We start from the raw sequence: 7,564 nt of genomic DNA on the forward strand, positions 1-7,564 counted from the left end.
TGTGTACCGCTTGGTTCCCTGGACCACCATGTATCCAGGGCCATTAGAGCCCACTATAAATTGAACCCCAATTCCACATGGAAAGGGGTTAGAAAAATTACTGTAGCATTGCACCATAATCAATACAAATTGATTTCACCATTTTTCTTCTGCAATTATTCTTGGAGTTCCTACTTAGATTTTTGAAGCTTTTCTTTTGATAATCTTTACGTTGCAATTTTTCTAACTTAACTTAGTTGACAAGTTCTCACCGTCAACAATAAGGTAAAATATAATCACTAATATATATATATATATATTATGTGATAAGAAGAAGAAAAAGAGAGTAAGAATTCAGAAAAAGTTTCAGAATTTGTTAGACAAGAAATTGTCATCTTCTTCTTTTATTATAACTTTTCTCAAACCATAATCCAAGTTCTCATGTGTTGAGATTAAACTTGTGATTTCTAAATTACAAAATCTTGTTCTCTATGTGCCCACACGCATCTTAAGGTGTAGAGAACACTCTAAAAGATCATGGTTTGAGTACTCAAAGCGTTGGATATGAAGATCGTTATATATACGAAAAGATTCAAGGACACTTGATAGGCTTCAAGAGGTAAATATTTATGTTCTTGAATATTTGAATACATGCGCATATGATATATATAAGTATGTGTATAATTATATATATATTGCATGATTGATGAAATTGCAAATTAATGTTTCCTGTCTGGATGTTTTCTTGAACATATAAACTGTTTATATGAGAGATGAAATTTTTTGTGTGTTTATAAACTGGGCCCACCACGCAATTTCGTTGTGCACTCTGATTGTTTTTCCAACAATTAGTACCAGAGTAGGTCATTAATCTCTGCATATTATTAATTGTTGTGTGGGACTATGTGTATTTTTATATTATATGTGATATATATTTGAATGGATGGATGTATATATTGATGATGATAGATTCTTAAGGGTTGTTTATAATGGTGCTTTTGGGTTTAGAAATTGTTCTTAAAATTCCTAGATGAAAAATGTAAGCCAATTTTTTGGGGCATAGGAATTTTGTAACTTTTTCTTTTAAATTTATGGATAAAATTCTGAGATGGCCCGAGCCCTGAGCACGAACCCCAAGGCCCGAGTCGTGTCCGCTTGCATTAGCCACGCCCCTACACCCACGTTGTGTTGCATGCCCAAGCCATACTGTGCCCCTGCACCTAGCTTTACACCTTTGCCAGCCCCACCCAAGTTGTGCCCTCCTCCATCGTCGGACCCTTGCCGCCACCCATAATGGTGACACACCTAGGATTTGTGTGATACAAACCCTAATGTGTTGTTACCAAAATTGTTTTAATTATTTATTTGATTAAAAATCTAAAATTGAAGTAAAATGATTTTAATTTGAAAATTTCAATAATTGAAATAATGTTGATTATTTTCCTTAATTAAAAATATTGTAATTATTCTCTTCCATAATTAAAATTGTTTTAATTAAAATATCCAAAATTAAAATTATTCTGAATTTTAATTTATTAAAATTAAATTGTTTAATTTTATTTTTGAATTAAATTAGCCAAATTCAAATTGGGTCATAGAAACTATATGGGTGTTAAAACCCAAAGTTTAATTATGAAAACGGGTGACATTGGCTCAACAAGACTACATCTCAAGGTTCGAGATCAAAGTGCTCTTCATCAGGCCTTAGCTAGTCTAGGTTACATTTTTCATGTATTTTTGCCAGTGTTGTAATTTTTCTAGAAATACCCAAAAGTTACCAACCCGTTTTTATTTACTTGTAATAAATGTTTGAATATGATTAAAGTGTTTTATATTTTGTCATGCATTATAACATGTCATTCATATACCCACACAATATGCAATTAGCATGCATTACATTCGTGTAGAAACATGCTATTAGGAACGCCCTATATTTTATTATATGTTTATATATGATAATTGATATAATAATAAACTTAGTCTTAATTAATTAAGATGGTAAATCAAAATTAAAGTTGTTTAATTTGTTATTTTAATAAAAAATATTTTATTAAAATAAAAATTATATTCTCTTAGTTAAAGCAAAATTAGAATTAAGGACACATTTATTTATTTATTTATTTATTTTTGCTTAATGGATTAGTAATTATTATATCATTTGGTAAAAATAATTAAATTTATTTTTACAACTAAAATAAAAAATATTGATTTTATGAAAAATACACTTTTTCAAAATAGTGAGTGGGAGAGGGAGTTATGATAATAAGTCCCATGGTTTCCATTATTGGTTGAACACCGAGAGGCATAGGAAGGGCCTCGTGTCGCCTCCATTTGTGGCCTCCTTAGGGAAAGACTTCCGAATATGTTTGTTTTATCTCAAGGTTGACTTCTCTTATGAGAATATAATTAGTGATGTATTTCAAGTTTGATTGGTCGTAAGGCCCATTGTTGAGTTAAGTTATTAATTGAAAATAATGGGTTACACTGCGAAGGTGTATCTAGACTTTCGAGCACGACTAGTGCATCTTGACCAAACTATTGGTAGTTCATAAGTCAAAAGAGAAAAATGCGTTTTTAAGTTTTCACTTATGAAATTGAGATTTGTCTCAAAATTAATTTGGACTTAGTCTGACCTACCCTAAGGCTGGTCCATTAATTTTCAAATTAATTTATTGTGGATTAGTATATAATTTTTATGTGTTTTTATATGTTGCATTCTTGCATCATGTTTACTTTTCCAAATAAAATATGGTATTTATTATATGTTTTAATTAATTATATTTTATTTATTTATTTCCAGCAACAATGGGACCTCAAAATGTGAAAGAACCAGTGAATCCTTATGACGACTACCTAAGTACTTTTCATTTAGACTTCAACAATCTTGATGATTGGTACAGAAACATACATATAGTTCTGAGTAAACTAAAAGTGTATGATGCAATCATTGATGTGCCTCCAGATGAGCCATCAACGTTATCTGATTACGATGATAATAAAAAATACGCGGATTGGATGAGATCTAATTATTTGGCTCGTCATTGCATACTAAAGACTATGCCTGACGATATTAAATCGAGATATGTAAACCTTAAATCTGCATACGAGATATGAGAAAAGATAAAAAAAGACTCTTTTGGTCACTTGAGAAGTTTGCAAGAAGAAAGGGTAAATATGATTTGCTCATCTCCTTTTAATATATTTGAATAGTTGATTCAAATTTTTATGCCACAAACCATATTTTTATCTTGTTTTCAAGAACGCATTATTCAAGAAAAAAAAAGAAATGCGAAAGAAAAACAAGAAAATGATTGTAGATTGACCAAGAGATTACTGGCATATAATTTAGTTTCTTATTTTCAACTTTCGATTAAGTCTTTTTCTTTAAATTAGTTCTAGAATTCTTTCTAGAAACTATATTTTAGATTCCTTTATTTGATGAGTGAACAAGTTTAATATTTCTTTTGAATAATATATTTGTTCTACCTATTTCACCAATGAGTATAAATGATAATTATGAATTATTCATTATTGTGCAAATCATAGAATTAATATATAAGACATATTATTCTAACAACAATTAAGTGAAACATATATGTGAAATATTTTTTAGAATGGTTTGTAATACCATGCATTGGATCTCTCCCTGTTTATACAGTCTATTAATTAAAGTTAACCAAAAGACCTTTCTCAAATAAAGGCTCAAAAATCACATTAATGTTCAAAGCTAAAAGAGATAATAGATAGTAAGTCAATATTAATTGACATTTATTTTACTTTTGTTGAATGCAAATAAAATTTCTAGAAATTTTCATGCAACATTCAAAGTAAAGTCACTTAAAGACTTGTTTGATCTGATCAAAAAGATGTCTAAAATCGAATTTGGAATTCAAGTAATTTTCACGTGAACTTGGAATTCCAACCCAACTCACATATAACTAGAATGCTAAGCAAAATTAATATTTTAGAAATTGAATATAATCATATTAGATAAGATTAAATAGATAATGAGTGATCATTATCATCATTATTATTTATATAATTTTGACACTTGTTATACTCTAAAAATGTTTGATTGTACAACATCAAAGAATTAAATGTTGGGATTCACAAGTGGTTATGTGAATAAAATAAATTTTTTCCATGAAGTCATTTAGTGAAATAATTTAATAATCATAAAAGATTACAAAAGTGTTTGCATCTCTTAAATGCTACTTTAATGAAGCATGATTATTATAATCACTATATTTTTCTAGTTAAATTGTACTAGAAATAATGACTATAAGTCAAGTAAGCAAGTTACTGATAATTAACAATGATGAAACCAAAGAATATCACAAATTTTGTAACAACTTTATTGTACTGGGAGCGGTAGTTAGTAGCAACTCTGTTGAAAATGTAACGTTTAGTTGGTTGTGTGTAACGCAATCCAACTATATTTCATTCACATACTAGTATGTGATGAAAGGTTTTAACAGAAAGCAATGGTTGAAACACCATGAATCTAGAAATGGAATTTAGAATTCCCATGACATCTGGATTCTTGTACATCCAACTAAAGTTAATTAAACTTTAGTTTGAAACAGGATATTCAAGATGAAGAGGAGAATAAAGGAAAGTCCAGAGTTTTCAAAGTAAGGTTAATAGTCTAAGGCTATAAATAGAAAGAAGAATTTATTACTCGAATAAATAACTTCTACTGTAACTAAGCTTAAATTTGTTTATATACTCTTATCCATTGCTATATGCATGGATTATGAGATTAATTTAAATGAAGGTCTAAGTAGTCTTTGCTGAGTGGTTGACATGACAAAACCGTTTGAAGACATAGATCAGAAAAATTCAGTTGTGATTCTTATTCTTAATATTGATAACGTTCTGATCACTGGGAATGATGTAGAGAAATTATCAATAGAAAATAAATGGTTAGCTGTACATTTCTAAATATTAGATTTGGAAAAACCAAACATGTTCTATACATTCAAGTCTATAGAGATTGAAGGACCAATCTTTTGGCACTGTCTCAAGCGACTTATATAGATAAGAATCTTATATACTTTAGTTTACAAAAGTCCAAGAAAGGAATTTTGCCTTCCTCATCAGGAGGATGTATTATCTAAATAATAATGTCCATTTATTCTTTTACTAGAAAAGATTATGAGACAATATTCCTACAACTCAGTGATGGACTATTTAATGTATCGAATGTTATGTCTACGAATTAACATTTGTCAAACGGTGGGAATAGTCAGCAGTTGTGAATCCAATGATGGATTGAGTCATTAAATAATTATAATGACTTAATTTTTTGAGTATCTTGAATATAATGGAGATTATATGTTTGTGTATTTAGGCAGTGACCTAAAATCCCTAAGGATAAACTGATTTTGAACTAGATAAAAATCTTCAAAGATTGATATCAGAATCAGTTTCCATAACTGTGGAGGAAACACATTAATATGGAAATGTATTGGACATTTAAAAATTGTATGTTTCACCATAGAAGCCAAAATGTAATAGCTACAAGCAGTTAAATAGGCTATTTGATTTAGTTGAGTTATTTGCCATTCTGGAAAGGGTTTCAAACTTGAATAAACTACTATTATCTCATTGCGAAAGCAATGGAGATATTGTAACGCCCTACTTCCTTAGAGCCGTTACCAAGTGAGTTTTAAGACAAAACAGTGTGCAATTAATTCGCTAACCGAGGTTTTGAAACGAAAGTGTGACTAATAAAAAGTTAAGGCTGTAATCTTTGAAAATGCGTTGACTCAATAAAACTTCTAGTATTAAACAATTGGGATCCCAAAATAGGGTTTGAAAATTATTTACATCTTGAAATAAGTTTACAGTTGATCAGTACTAAAAATCATAGATTATTACATCCATTTTCGAATAAACCCCCAACCAAAGCAGTCGGGCAGGCCAAACATGTACGCGTCGCTTCACGCTCTCCGTACTCATGGTTGGTTGACTCAGTCTTTGCCCTACCTGCAACACGGAGCACCCGTGAGCCGAAGCCCAGCAAGAAAACTCATGCAGAACATAACATATGCAAATATATATAGTTAATCATATCAGATAGCCCACAGATAAACAAGTCAACCATTAGACTAAGCAAACACGGCCATGCCGCCCCAGAGCCTTACCGAAGCCAGGGGTATCGGTCCTCACCATAAGGATAACACATGTATCCACCGGGCCCTGCCCTGACTATAGCATAACACATGTATCCACCGGGCCCCGCCCTAACTATAGCATAACACATGTATCCACCGGGCCCCGCCTTGACTATAGCATAACACATGTATCCACCGGGCCTCGCCCTGAATATAGCATCCCATGTGCTAGGTGTTACTTCTGGCCCCGCTGCCGTACCCGGCCTAAGCCGCTCTCGGCCCTTGCCGTTCATTCCATTATAATCACACATATAATATAACACAACAACATGCAATCAAATATTAATTCATTTAAGTTTGCACCCTAACATGTGATGCAATATAGGGCTGTGCCCTGCAATCATCTCATCATGCAACATGCAACATAGGGCCGAGCCCCGCAATCATACTATGGGCCCATGCCCTATCCTACGGGTGTTATAGTTTTCTTACCTTTAGATTCAGTAGCCTTGATCAACCTGACTCCTTGAGCACGATCTTACCCGAGCCCTAGCGCTTACCTAAGAAAAATCCACAAGTCAAAGTCATCACCAATCCTCAAGTCCAAAACCTAGCCTCGGGACTAATCCCGAGCCCCCGGGAAGTCCTAAATCCCCAAAACAAAGTGGTGGAATCGAGCCCCGAACCCTAGGTCAAAATCCCTCATCAAAAACCCAAAAATCCACCTCTGTGAACAGTGCAGCGCTACAGCGCTCTAAAGAGGGCGCTGTAGCGCTACAAGCAGAACACTCCCCCCAGAACAAGGGCTAGCGCTACAGCGCCCACTGACTAGCGCTGTAGCACTAGTTGCAGCCCAGCAGAACCCAAAAATCGCTTCTTGCGATTTCCTTCAACCAATTCAACCCCAAACTTGTCCAAACCTTTTCCAAACCCAAAATCAAGCTTATAAACACCTCACACTCATCCCAAGCATCCCAAGAACTCAAAACCCAAGCACATTCAACCCAAATCTCAAAATCTACCATGAACAACCCTAAACTCAGAAATTCAGTCAACAACAAAGTTAAAGGCTTAGAATTCTTACCATTGATGCAAATTTCGACCTTGATTCAACCCTAGACCTCCTTAGCTTGTTCATCATCAAAGCTTGCCCATAAATTCCCTAAAATTCCCATCAACTCAGCTCAAAACACAGCTCAAACCATCAAAACCCTTAAAACTGAAATCTCTAAAACTTTCCTCAAAAGTTGATGTGTTCTTGCCAAATCTTCAAGTCTAACCCAAGATCCTTGATGCTCAGCCTACCATTGCTCTCCACTAAGCTTTGCTCCAAGAAAAATGGAGAGGAATGGTGCAAAAATGCACAAACCGATCCTTTGGAAAACCCCTTGTTTTTCTCTCTTTTCTTTCTTTCCTTTTCCTTTCTTTCAGCATTCTCACTCTCTAACAATCCCACTCACTATATA

Source organism: Humulus lupulus, chromosome 7 (genome assembly GCF_963169125.1).
Source record: "Humulus lupulus chromosome 7, drHumLupu1.1, whole genome shotgun sequence".
Classification (NCBI taxonomy): Eukaryota; Viridiplantae; Streptophyta; class Magnoliopsida; order Rosales; family Cannabaceae; genus Humulus; species Humulus lupulus.